The following is a 15,008-nucleotide window of genomic DNA, read 5'->3' on the forward strand; positions in this document are numbered from 1 at the left end:
CCAGAGTGAAATATCCCCTAAATATACCCCCCCAGAGTGAAATATCCCCTAAATATACCCCCCCAGAGTGAAATATCCCCTAAATATACCCCCCCAGAGTGAAATATGCCCTAAATATACCCGCCCAGAGTGAAATATGCCCTAAATATACCCCCCAGAGTGAAATATTCCCTAAATATACCCCCCAGAGTGAAATATCCCCTAAATATACCCCCCCAGAGTGAAATATCCCCTAAATATACCCCCCCAGAGTGAAATATCCCCTAAATATACCCCCCCAGAGTGAAATATCCCCTAAATATACCCCCCAGAGTGAAATATCCCCTAAATATACCCCCCCAGAGTGAAATATCCCCTAAATATACCCCCCAGAGTGAAATATCCCCTAAATATACCCCCCAGAGTGAAATATCCCCTAAATATACCCCCCAGAGTGAAATATCCCCTAAATATACCCCCCCAGAGTGAAATATCCCCTAAATATACCCCCCCAGAGTGAAATATCCCCTAAATATACCCCCCAGAGTGAAATATCCCCTAAATATACCCCCCCAGAGTGAAATATCTCCTAAATATACCCCCCCAGAGTGAAATATCTCCTAAATATACCCCCCCAGAGTGAAATATCTCCTAAATATACCCCCCAGAGTGAAATATCCCCTAAATATACCCCCCAGAGTGAAATATCCCCTAAATATACCCCCCAGAGTGAAATATTCCCTAAATATACCCCCCAGAGTGAAATATCCCCTAAATATACCCCCCCAGAGTGAAATATCCCCTAAATATACCCCCCAGAGTGAAATATCCCCTAAATATACCCCCCCAGAGTGAAATATCCCCTAAATATACCCCCCAGAGTGAAATATCCCCTAAATATACCCCCCAGAGTGAAATATCCCCTAAATATACCCCCCAGAGTGAAATATCCCCTAAATATACCCCCCCAGAGTGAAATATCCCCTAAATATACCCCCCAGAGTGAAATATCCCCTAAATATACCCCCCCAGAGTGAAATATCCCCTAAATATACCCCCCCAGAGTGAAATATCCCCTAAATATACCCCCCCAGAGTGAAATATCCCCTAAATATACCCCCCCAGAGTGAAATATCCCCTAAATATACCCCCCCAGAGTGAAATATCCCCTAAATATACCCCCCCAGAGTGAAATATCCCCTAAATATACCCCCCCAGAGTGAAATATCCCCTAAATATACCCCCCCAGAGTGAAATATCCCCTAAATATACCCCCCAGAGTGAAATATCCCCTAAATATACCCCCCAGAGTGAAATATCCCCTAAATATACCCCCCCAGAGTGAAATATCCCCTAAATATACCCCCCAGAGTGAAATATCCCCTAAATATACCCCCCCAGAGTGAAATATCCCCTAAATATACCCCCCAGAGTGAAATATCCCCTAAATATACCCCCCAGAGTGAAATATCCCCTAAATATACCCCCCCAGAGTGAAATATCCCCTAAATATACCCCCCAGAGTGAAATATCCCCTAAATATACCCCCCAGAGTGAAATATCCCCTAAATATACCCCCCCAGAGTGAAATATCCCCTAAATATACCCCCCAGAGTGAAATATCCCCTAAATATACCCCCCAGAGTGAAATATCCCCTAAATATACCCCCCCAGAGTGAAATATCCCCTAAATATACCCCCCAGAGTGAAATATCTCCTAAATATACCCCCCCAGAGTGAAATATCCCCTAAATATACCCCCCCAGAGTGAAATATCCCCTAAATATACCCCCCAGAGTGAAATATCCCCTAAATATACCCCCCCAGAGTGAAATATCCCCTAAATATACCCCCCAGAGTGAAATATCCCCTAAATATACCCCCCCAGAGTGAAATATCCCCTAAATATACCCCCCCAGAGTGAAATATCCCCTAAATATACCCCCCCAGAGTGAAATATCCCCTAAATATACCCCCCCAGAGTGAAATATCCCCTAAATATACCCCCCCAGAGTGAAATATGCCCTAAATATACCCGCCCAGAGTGAAATATGCCCTAAATATACCCCCCCAGAGTGAAATATCCCCTAAATATACCCCCCCAGAGTGAAATATCCCCTAAATATACCCCCCCAGAGTGAAATATCCCCTAAATATACCCCCCCAGAGTGAAATATCCCCTAAATATACCCCCCCAGAGTGAAATATCCCCTAAATATACCCCCCCAGAGTGAAATATCCCCTAAATATACCCCCCCAGAGTGAAATATCCCCTAAATATACCCCCCCAGAGTGAAATATCCCCTAAATATACCCCCCCAGAGTGAAATATCCCCTAAATATACCCCCCCAGAGTGAAATATCCCCTAAATATACCCCCCCAGAGTGAAATATCCCCTAAATATACCCCCCCAGAGTGAAATATCCCCTAAATATACCCCCCAGAGTGAAATATCCCCTAAATATACCCCCCCAGAGTGAAATATCCCCTAAATATACCCCCCAGAGTGAAATATCACCTAAATATACCCCCCCAGAGTGAAATATCCCCTAAATATACCCCCCAGAGTGAAATATCCCCTAAATATACCCCCCAGAGTGAAATATCACCTAAATATCCCCCCCCCCAGAGTGAAATATCCCCTAAATATACCCCCCAGAGTGAAATATCCCCTAAATATACCCCCCAGAGTGAAATATCCCCTAAATATACCCCCCAGAGTGAAATATCACCTAAATATACCCCCCAGAGTGAAATATCCCCTAAATATACCCCCCAGAGTGAAATATCACCTAAATATACCCCCCAGAGTGAAATATCCCCTAAATATACCCCCCAGAGTGAAATATCCCCTAAATATACCCCCCCAGAGTGAAATATCACCTTAATGATGTATGGGATTGTGGGTAATCTAGGAAGTTGGATCAGGAATTGGCTATCAGATAGGAGACAGAGGGTGGTGGTGGATGGTAAATATTCATCATGGAGTGCAGTTACGAGTGGTGTGCCTCAGGGATCTGTTTTGGGGCCACTGTTGTTTGTAATTTTTATTAATGATCTGGATGAGGGTATAGTTGGGTGGATTAGTAAATTTGCTGATGACACCAAAGTTGGAGGTGTGGTAGATTGTGAGGAAGGGTGTCATAGTCTGCAGGGAGACTTAGATAGGTTGCAGAGCTGGGCCGAGAGGTGGCGGATGGAATTTAATGCGGAGAAGTGTGAGGTAATTCACTTTGGTAGGAGCAACAGATGTGTCGAGTATAGGGCTAACGGGAGGACTTTGAATAGTGTGGATGAACAGAGGGATCTCGGTGTGTGTGTACATAGATCCCTGAAAGTTGGGAATCAAGTAGATAAGGTTGTCAAGAAGGCATACGGTGTCTTGGCGTTTATTGGTAGGGGGATTGAATTTAGGAGTCGCAGTGTAATGTTGCAACTGTACACTACTCTAGTGCGGCCGCACTTGGAGTACTGTGTGCAGTTCTGGTCCCCGCATTACAAGAAGGATGTGGAGGCGTTGGAGAGGGTGCAGAGGAGGTTTACTAGGATGTTGCCTGGTATGGTGGGGAGGTCCTATGAGGAGAGACTGAGGGATTTAGGGTTGTTTTCGTTGGAAAGAAGGCGGCTAAGAGGGGATCTTATTGAAACATATAAGATGATTAGAGGTTTAGATAGGGTGGATAGTGATAGCCTTTTTCCTCGGATGGAGAAAGCTAGCACGAGGGGGCATGGCTTTAAATTAAGGGGGGGTAGCTACAGGACGGATGTCAGGGGTAGGTTCTTTACCCAGCGGGTGGTGAGGGATTGGAATGCCCTGCCTGCTGCAGTTGTAAATGCGTCTAGTTTGGGGGCATTTAAGAGATCTCTGGATAGGTTTATGGACGAAAAGGGATTGGTATAGGCTAGTGGGTCATTGTTTTTGTAACTGGTCGGCGCAACATCGTGGGCCGAAGGGCCTGTTCTGCGCTGTAATGTTCTATGTTCTATGTTCTATGTTCTAAATATACCCCCCCAGAGTGAAATATCACCTAAATATACCCCCCCAGAGTGAAATATCCCCTAAATATACCCCCCAGAGTGAAATATCTCCTAAATATACCCCCCCAGAGTGAAATATCTCCTAAATATACTCCTACAGAGTGAAATATCACCTAAATATGTAAGAATATAACAAATAGGAGCAGGAGTATGCCATCTAGCCCTTCGAGCCTGCCCCGCCATTCAATAAGATCATGGCTGATCTGTCGCTGCTCAGTTTCACTTTCCCGCCCTCTCCCCATAACCCTTAATCCCCTCTCCTATCAAAAACCCATTAACCCGCATCTTAAAAATATTTAGCGAGGCAGCCTCCACCACTTCAACGGGCAGAGAATTCCAGAGATTCACCACCCTTTGAGTGAAGAAGTTCCTCCTCAACTCCGTTCTAAACCGCCCCCCCTTTATCTTGAGGCTGTGCCCCCTAGTCCTACTGTCTTTTTTGAGCGGGAAGAGTCTTTCCACCTCTATCCTATCCATCCCATTCATCATCTTATACGTCTCAATGAGATCTCCCCTCATTCTTCTAAACTCTAACGAGTACAAGCCTAGTTTATTCAGCCTCTCCTCATAGCTCAACCCCCTCAACTCCGGTATCAGCCTAGTAAACCTCCTCTGCACTCCCTCCAAGGCCAAAATATCTTTGCGCAGGTGCGGCGCCCAAAAATGCACACAGTACTCCAGTTGTGGCCTCACCAATGCCCTATACAGCTGCAGCAAGACCTCCCTACTTTTATATTCAATCCCCCTTGCTATGAAGGCCAGCATCCCATTCGCCTTCCTGACCACCTGTTGCACCTGCAAGCTGGGTTTTTGCGACTCATGCACAAGGACACCGAGGTCCCTCTGCATCGTCGCCTGCTGCAGTTTTTCGCTACGTAAGTAATAGTCCTTCCTACCAAAGTGGACCACCTCACACTTGCCAACATTAAATTCCATTTGCCATTTCCTGGCCCATTCGCCCAGCCTATCTAGATCCTTCTGCAGACTCTCCACACCCTCCGCACAATTTGCCGTTTCCCCAATCTTGGTGTCATCAGCAAATTTCGACACTCTACACTCGGTTCCCTCCTCCAGATCATCTATATAAATGGTAAAAAGCTGAGGCCCCAGCACCGACCCCTGGGGCACTCCACTAGTCACCATCCGCCAATCCGAATAGCACCCGTTGACCCCCACTCTCTGCCTCCTATTTGACAACCAATCCTCTATCCACGCTAACACCCTACCCCCAACTCCATGTCCCTCGACCTTCTGCAATAACCTCTTGTGAGGTACTTTGTCAAACGCCTTCTGAAAATCTAGAAAGACCACATCCACTGGCTCTCCTCTATCCACCGCCCTAGACACCTCCTCATAGAACTCCAGTAAATTTGTCAGACACGACTTCCCTTTAATGAAACCGTGCTGCATCTGCTCTGTCAAGCAATTGCCTTCAAGATGCCTCGCAATTTCCTCCTTAATGACAGATTCTAACATTTTACCTACCACAGACGTTAAACTAACCGGCCTATAATTCCCCGCCTTTTGCCTGGCACCCTTCTTAAACAACGGCGTAACATTAGCCGTTTTCCAATCATCCGGCACTTCCCCGGATTCCAGCGACATTTGGAAAATAACCACCAAGGCATCCACTATAACCTCCGCCATTTCTTTCAGAACCCTCGGATGCATTCCATCCGGTCCTGGGGACTTGTCCACAATCAGCCCCTCCAGTCTGTCGAGCATCGCCTTTCTAGTAACAGTAATGTCATTAAGACCCTCCAGTCCTACCACCTTTCCATCACTAACACCCGGCAAATTATTCATGTCCTCCTCCGTGAAGACAGAAACAAAAAAGTTATTCAATACCTTAGCCATATCCCCATCCCCTACCACTAGGTCCCCTTTCTCATCCTCTAAAGGACCAACATTCACCCTAGCCAGCCTCTTCCTTTTTATATATTTATAAGAACTCTTGCTATCCTTTTTTATATTAAGCGCTAGCCCAGCTTCATAGTTTCTCCTACCCTTCCTTATCAACTTCTTTGTCAATCTTTGTTGACATTTAAACCTCTCCCAATCCTCTTCTCGCCCACTACTCTTAGCTACTCTAAATTCCTCCGCTTTTAGTTTAACACTTTCCTTCACCTCCTTCGTTATCCATGGTTTATTACCTCTCCTCCTACTATCCTTTTTGACCATCGGAATAAATTTCCGTTGAGCACCAAGAAAGATCTCCTTAAAGATCCTCCACTGCTCCTCAACAGACCCTCCCTCCAATGCGCTCTCCCAGTCCACATTCGCCAATTCTTCTCTCATCCTACCGTACTCCCCCTCTGTTCAAACAAAGGACGCGTGTCCGGGAACCCACTTTCTCCTCCTCCATCTGCACCAGAAACTCCACCATACAATGATCACTCTCCCCAAGAGGATCCTTCACCACAAGGTTCCTAATTCTACCCGCCTCGTTACATAACACCAGAACCAAGATAGCTCGCTCCCTCGTCGGCTCCAACACACACTGTTCAAGGAAACTATCCCGGCAGCATTCCAAGAACTCCTCCTCGAGCCCACCGCGTCCAACATGGGTCGACCAATCAATATGTAGATTGAAATCCCCCATAATTATCGCTGTTCCATTCCTGCACACCGCATTTATTTGTGTGTTAACAGCCCGCCCCACCTCCAGATCATTATTCGGGGGCCTATAGACGACACCCACCAGCGTCTTCCTCCCTTTGCTGTTCCTAATCTCCACCCACAACGATTCCACTTTCTGCTCTTTGGTTCCTATATCATCCCTTGCTACCACCCTGATGCTATCCTTAATCAGCAGAGCTACGCCCCCCCCTTTTTCCTCCCGCCTATCCTTCCTAAACACTTGATACCCCTGTACATTCAGCTCCCAGTCCCTGTCACCTTGCAGCCACGTCTCTGTAATGGCCACCAGATCATATCCATTTGTGCTGATCTGCGCCACCAGCTCATCCACTTTATTCTGAATGCTTCGTGCATTTAGATAAAGTGCCTTCATCCCAGCCTTCACCTGGACCCTATTTGCCAGAACGTCACCCACGCCCCCTACTCCCTTTTTTAGTGGGACATCCTCGGCCTCTTCCCTTACCTGTACCCTCTCCTTAACTTTAGACCCCGTAATGTCACCTACCCTCGCGCGCAACCCCCCCCCCCCCCCAAATTAGTTTAAAGCCCTGTCTACAGTCCTATTTGCACGATTCGCCAGGACTCTGGTCCCAGCATGGTTCAGACCAACCCCATCCCACCCGAACAGGTCCCACCTGCCCCAATACTGATGCCAATGCCCCATAAATTCAGACTCATTCCTCCCACACCAATCCCTGAGCCACCCATTCACTTCCTTAATCTTATCAACCCTGTGCCCGGCTGCACACGGTTCAGGTAGTAATCCAGAGATAACCACCTTGTCGGTTCTACTATTTAATTCCATTCCCAGCTTTTCATACTCCGTCCCCAGATCCTCAGTTTGCATTTTGCCTACGTCGTTGGCACCCACATGTACCACAACGACCGGATTCTCACCCTCCCACTCCAGGCTCCTCTGCAGCCCGAATGTGACATCCTGGACCCGAGCACCAGGCAGACAACACACCCTTCTGTGCACTTTGTCATTGTGACACAGGACCGTATCAATACCCTTAACCACACTATCCCCAATTACGACTACGTTCCTTATCACCTTCTCTTTGCCTATATCTTGCGTCTGCATCACTGTACTGTGTGCAGTTTGCTCACCAACCTCACCTCCCTCGTTCTCGTCCAGACTGGAAGCAAGAACCTCAAACCTGTTATGCAGATTGAGAGGCTGAGGCATCCGGTCCCCACCCTCCTTCCTCCGGTCCCCACCCTCCTTCCTCCTCTCAGCAGCCCCCTCTTGTTCCTGACCCTTAGAGTTAGCCAGTCTGGGGGGGGTGGATGTCTTTTGCACCCCATTGACAATGGCACCCTCTCTCCCGCTGATGAGCCTCAGTGTCTGTAGCTCAGAGGCCAGCTCATTTACCTTGAGCTGGAGCTCCTCCAGCAACCTGCACTTACTGCAGACATGGTCACTGGGAAGGACCCTGGGGTCCACCAGCTCCCACATCATACAGAAACAGCACATCACATGCCCCTCCATTATTCACTGTAGTAATATTGAAAATTTCCACACAAACTTACCTGGCCCTTTTTCTCCCCAGCCCTTTGATCCTAAGCCCTAATAGCTCACTCTGCTTCCCTCTCACTCCGCTGCCCACTGTCTACACCAGGCCTCCTTTTAAACCTGGCGCTGTTTTAAAGCCTGCTGACCCACAAATCCCTGCTATCCACTCCCTTAGAATTCTTAAAGCAGTAAATACAAAAAGCCCGCAAAAATGCTTTTAAATGATTTAAACAGTTCTACAAGGTAAGTTCTTGCTACGAAAGTGCTTTCAACTTATTTAAACAGGTTTTTGAAGCCTTCCATTGTTTGCTGGAGCAGACGAGTGAGGGATATACCCCTACAGAGTGAAATATCTCCTAAATATACCCCTACAGAGTGAAATATCACTTAAATATACCCCTACAGAGTGAAATATCTCCTAAATATAGCCCTACAGAGTGAAATATCCCCTAAATATACCCCTACAGAGTGAAATATCACCTAAATATATGCCCAGAGCGAAATATCTCCTAAATATACCCCTACAGAGTGAAATATCACCTAAATATACCCCTACAGAGTGAAATATCACCTAAATGTACCCCTACAGAGTGAAATATCACCTAAATGTACCCCTACAGAGTGAAATATCACCTAAATGTACCCCTACAGAGTGAAATATCACCTCAATATACCGCTACAGAGTGAAGTGTCACCTAAATATACTCCTACAGTGAAATATCTCCTAAATATACCCCCCAGATTGAAATATCACCTAAATATACCCATACAGAGTGAAATATCACCTAAATATACCCCCCCGAGTGAAATATCACCTAAATATACCTCAACAGAGTGAAATATCACCCAAATATACCCCTACAGAGTGAAATATCACCTTAAAATATCCCTACAGAGTGAAATATCCCCTTAAAATACCCTCAGAGTGAAATATCCCCTTAAAATACCCCCAGAGTGAAATATCCCCTTAAAATACCCCCAGAGTGAAATATCCCCTAAAAATACCCCAGAGTGAAATATCCCCTTAAAATCCCCCAGAGTGAAATATCCCCTAAAAATACCCCAGAGTGAAATATCCCCTTAAAATACCCCCAGAGTGAAATATCCCCTTAAAATACCCCCAGAGTGAAATATCCCCTTAAAATCCCCCCCCAGAGTGAAATATCCCCTTAAAATCCCCCCCAGAGTGAAATATCCCCTTAAAATCCCCCCCAGAGTGAAATAACCCCTAAAAATACCCCCAGAGTGAAGTATCCCCTTAAAATCCCCCCCAGAGTGAAATATCCCCTTAAAATACTCCTACAGAGTGAAATATCCCCTTAACCCCAGAGTGAAATATCCCCTTAAAATACCCCCAGAGTGAAATATCCCCTTAAAATACCCCCAGAGTGAAATATCCCCTTAAAATACCCCCAGAGTGAAATATCCCCTTAAAATACCCCCAGAGTGAAATATCCCCTTACCCCCAGAGTGAAATATCCCCTTAAAATACCCCCCAGAGTGAAATATCCCCTTAAAATACCCCCAGAGTGAAATATCCCCTTAAAATACCCCAGAGTGAAATATCCCCTTAAAATACCCCAGAGTGAAATATCCCCTTAAAATACCCCAGAGTGAAATATCCCCTAAAAATACCCCAGAGTGAAATATCCCCTTAAAATACCCCAGAGTGAAATATCCCCTAAAAATACCCCAGAGTGAAATATCCCCTTAAAATCCCCCCCAGAGTGAAATATCCACTTAAAATACCCCCAGAGTGAAATATCCCCTAAAAATACCCCAGAGTGAAATATCCCCTTAAAATCCCCCAGAGTGAAATATCCCCTAAAAATACCCCAGAGTGAAATATCCCCTTAAAATACCCCCAGAGTGAAATATCCCCTTAAAATACCCCAGAGCGAAATATCCCCTTAAAATCCCCCCCAGAGTGAAATATCCCCTTAAAATACCCCCAGAGTGAAATATCCCCTTAAAATACCCCTACAGAGTGAAATATCCCCTTAACCCCAGAGTGAAATATCCCCTAAAAATACCCCAGAGTGAAATATCCCCTTAAAATACCCCCAGAGTGAAATATCCCCTTAAAATACCCCCAGAGTGAAATATCCCCTTAAAATCCCCCCCAGAGTGAAATATCCCCTTAAAATACCCCCAGAGTGAAATATCCCCTTAAAATCCCCCCCAGAGTGAAATATCCCCTTAAAATCCCCCCCAGAGTGAAATATCCCCTTAAAATCCCCCCCAGAGTGAAATATCCCCTTAAAATACCCCCAGAGTGAAATATCCCCTTAAAATACCCCAGTGTGAAATATCCCCTAAAAATACCCCAGAGTGAAATATCCCCTTAAAATACCCCAGAGTGAAATATCCCCTAAAAATACCCCAGAGTGAAATATCCCCTTAAAATACCCCAGAGTGAAATATCCCCTAAAAATACCCCAGAGTGAAATATCCCCTTAAAATACCCCCAGAGTGAAATATCCCCTTAAAATCCCCCCCCAGAGTGAAATATCCCCTTAAAATCCCCCCAGAGTGAAATATCCACTTAAAATACCCCCAGAGTGAAATATGCCCTAAAAATACCCCAGAGTGAAATATCCCCTTAAAGTCCCCAGAGTGAAATATCCCCTAAAAATACCCCAGAGTGAAATATCCCCTTAAAATCCCCCAGAGTGAAATATCCCCTTAAAATACCCCCAGAGTGAAATATCCCCTTAAAATACCCCCAGAGTGAAATATCCCCTTAAAATCCCCCCCAGAGTGAAATATCCCCTTAAAATCCCCCCAGAGTGAAATATCCCCTTAAAATCCCCCCCAGAGTGAAATAACCCCTAAAAATACCCCCAGAGTGGTATCCCCTTAAAATCCCCCCCAGAGTGAAATATCCCTTAAAATACCCCCAGAGTGAAATATCCCCTTAAAATACCCCTACAGAGTGAAATATCCCCTTAACCCCAGAGTGAAATATCCCCTTAAAATCCCCCCAGAGTGAAATATCCCCTTAAAATCCCCCCAGAGTGAAATAACCCCTAAAATACCCCCAGAGTGGTATCCCCTTAAAATCCCCCCCAGAGTGAAATATCCCCTTAAAATACCCCCAGAGTGAAATATCCCCTTACACACAAATACCCCTACAGAGTGAAATATCCCCTTAACCCCAGAGTGAAATATCCCCTTAAAATACCCCCAGAGTGAAATATCCCCTTAAAATCCCCCCAGAGTGAAATATCCCTTAAAATCCCCCCAGAGTGAAATATCCCCTTAAAATACCCCCAGAGTGAAGTATCCCCTTAAAATCCCCCCAGAGTGAAATATCCTCTAAAAATACCCCAGAGTGAAATATCCCCTTAAAATACCCCAGAGTGAAATATCCCTTACCCCCGGAGTGAAATAGTGAAATATCCCCTTAAAATACCCCCCAGAGTGAAATATCCCCTTAAAATACCCCCAGAGTGAAATATCCCCTTAAAATACCCCCCAGAGTGAAATATCCCCTTAAAATCCCCCCCAGAGTGAAATATCCCCTTAAAATACCCCCAGAGTGAAATATCCCCTTAAAATACCCCAGAGTGAAATATCCCCTTAAAATACCCCAGAGTGAAATATCCCCTTAAAATACCCCCAGAGTGAAATATCCCCTTAAAATCCCCCCCAGAGTGAAATATCCCCTTAAAATCCCCCCCAGAGTGAAGTATCCCCTTAAAATCCCCCCCAGAGTGAAATATCCTCTAAAAATACCCCAGAGTGAAATATCCCCTTAAAATACCCCCAGAGTGAAATATCCCCTTAAAATACCCCCAGAGTGAAATATCCCCTTAAATCCCCCCAGAGTGAAATATCCCCTTAAAATACCCCCAGAGTGAAATATCCCCTTAAAATCCCCCCCAGAGTGAAATATCCCCTTAAAATCCCCCCCAGAGTGAAATATCCCCTTAAAATCCCCCCAGAGTGAAATATCCCCTTAAAATACCCCCAGAGTGAAGTATCCCCTTAAAATCCCCCCCAGAGTGAAATATCCTCTAAAAATACCCCAGAGTGAAATATCCCCTTAAAATACCCCCAGAGTGAAATATCCCCTTACCCCCGGAGTGAAATATCCCCTTAAAATACCCCCAGAGTGAAATATCCCCTTAAAATACCCCCAGAGTGAAATATCCCCTTAAAATCCCCCCCAGAGTGAAATATCCCCTTAAAATACCCCCAGAGTGAAATATCCCCTTAAAATACCCCAGAGTGAAATATCCCCTAAAAATACCCCAGAGTGAAATATCCCCTTAAAATCCCCCAGAGTGAAATATCCCCTAAAATACCCCAGAGTGAAATATCCCCTTAAAATACCCCAGAGTGAAAATATCCCCTTAAAATACCCCCAGAGTGAAATATCCCCTTAAAATCCCCCCCAGAGTGAAATATCCCCTTAAAATACCCCCAGAGTGAAATATCCCCTTAAAATCCCCCCCAGAGTGAAATATCCCTTAAAATCCCCCCCAGAGTGAAATATCCCCTTAAAATCCCCCCCAGAGTGAAATATCCCCTTAAAATACCCCCAGAGTGAAATATCCCCTAAAAATACCCCAGAGTGAAATATCCCCTAAAAATACCCCAGAGTGAAATATCCCCTTAAAATACCCCAGAGTGAAATATCCCCTAAAAATACCCCAGAGTGAAATATCCCCTAAAAATACGCCAGAGTGAAATATCCCCTTAAAATCCCCCCCAGAGTGAAATATCCCCTAAAAATTCCCCCCAGAGTGAAATAACCCCTAAAAATACCCCCCAAGTGAAATAACCCCTAAAAATACCCCCCCGTGAAATAACCCCTAAAAATACCCCCCAAGTGAAATATCCCCTAAAAATACCCCCGTGAAATAACCCCTAAAAATACCCCCAGAGTGAAATATCCCCTTAAAATACCCCCAGTGAAATATCCCCTTAAAATACCCCCAGAGTGAAATATCCCCTAAAAATTCCCCCCAGAGTGAAACAGCTCCTAAATATACCCCCCCCAAGTGAAATATCCCCTAAAAATACCCCCCAGAGTGAAATAACCCCTAAAATACCCCCCAAGTGAAATATCCCCTTAAAATACCCCAGAGTGAAATATCCCCTAAAATACCCCCAGAGTGAAATATCCCCTAAAAATTCCCCCCAGAGTGAAACAGCTCCTAAATATACCCCCCCAAGTGAAATATCCCCTAAAAATACCCCCCAGAGTGAAATAACCCCTAAAAATACCCCCCAAGTGAAATATCCCCTTAAAATACCCCAGAGTGAAATATCCCCTAAAATACCCCCAGAGTGAAATATCCCCTAAAAATACCCCCAGAGTGAAATATCACGTTAAAATACCCCGCAGAGTGAAATATCCCCTTAAAATACCCCCCAGAGTGAAGTATCCTCTAAAAATACCCCCAGAGTGCTATCCCCAATCCCCATAATTACCCCTCAGAGTGAAATAGACCCTTAAAATACCCCCCCAGAGAGAACTATATCCCAGTTAATAACCACCCAAATCCCTATTATTAAATATACCCTAAAAATCCCCATTCAAACCCTCCTAGAAAGAAATATACCTCAAACACTGGTTAATAACCCCTGCAGAGTGGAAAACACCCCAAAAGCCTGTTAATACTCCCCCCAGAGTAAAAACTACTCCCAAACCCCCAGTAATAACACACCAGCGTAAGAAATACCCTAAATCCCCATTAATAAGCTCCCAAAATGAATCCCCCCCCAAAACCCCATTAATAACCCCTTCCCCGAGTGAAAAATAACTGTAATGCCCATTAATAATCCCTCCAGGGTGAAAAAACATCCCAAGTCCCCATTAATAACCCCCCCAAAGTGAAAAATAACAGTAATCCCCATTAACAACCCACCAGAGTGAAAAACACCCCAAATACCCAGTGATAACCCCTCCAGAATGACAAACATCCCAAACTCCATTAATAACCCCCCAGAGTGAAAAACACCCTGTAAGTTCCCATTAAAGCTCCCCAGAGTGTAAAACACTCCAAAAACCCCATTAATAACCTCCCTGAGTGCAATTTAACCTAAATCCCAATAAATAACACCCCCAGAGTGAAAAGCACCCCAAATCCCGATTAATAATCCCCCCCAGAGTAAAAGGCACCCTAAATCCCCATTAATAACCCCCAAAGTGAAAAATAACAGTAATCTCCATTAACAACCCACCAGAGTGAAAACACCCCAAATCCTCATTAATAACCCTCCCCTGTGAAAAACATCCCATATTCCCACTAATAACCCCCCCGAATGAAAAACACTTGAAATCCCCATTAATAATCCCCCCAGAGTGAAAAACATGCTAAAAATCCCCACTATCAATCCCTTACAGAGTGAAAAAACATCCTAGAAATCCTGAAATCCCCATTAATAATCCCTTACAGAATGAAAAATACCTCAAATCCCCGTTAATAACCCCACCGGAGAGAAAAACACTTGAAATCCCCATTAATAACCCCCTCCAGAGTGAAAAACATCCTCAAAATCCCCATGAATAATCCTTTACAGAGTGAAAAACACCCCAAATCCCCATTAATAACCCGACCAGAGTGAAAAATATCCCAAATTCCCATTAATAGCGCCCCCCGCAAGAGTGACAAATACCTCAAATCGCCATTAATAACCCCCCAGAGTGGAAAATATCTGAAATCCCCATTAATAAACCCCCCCAGTGAAAAACACTCCAAATCCTCATTAATAACCCCCAGAGTGCATCCAAATCCCCATTAGTAACCCCCTCAGAGTGAAAAACACCCTAAATCCCCATTAATAACTCCCCCAGAGTGACAAATACTACAAATCCGCATT

This window comes from Carcharhinus amblyrhynchos, unplaced genomic scaffold, assembly GCF_965287045.1.
Source record: "Carcharhinus amblyrhynchos unplaced genomic scaffold, sCarAmb.v2.hapA scaffold_76, whole genome shotgun sequence".
Taxonomy (NCBI): Eukaryota; Metazoa; Chordata; class Chondrichthyes; order Carcharhiniformes; family Carcharhinidae; genus Carcharhinus; species Carcharhinus amblyrhynchos.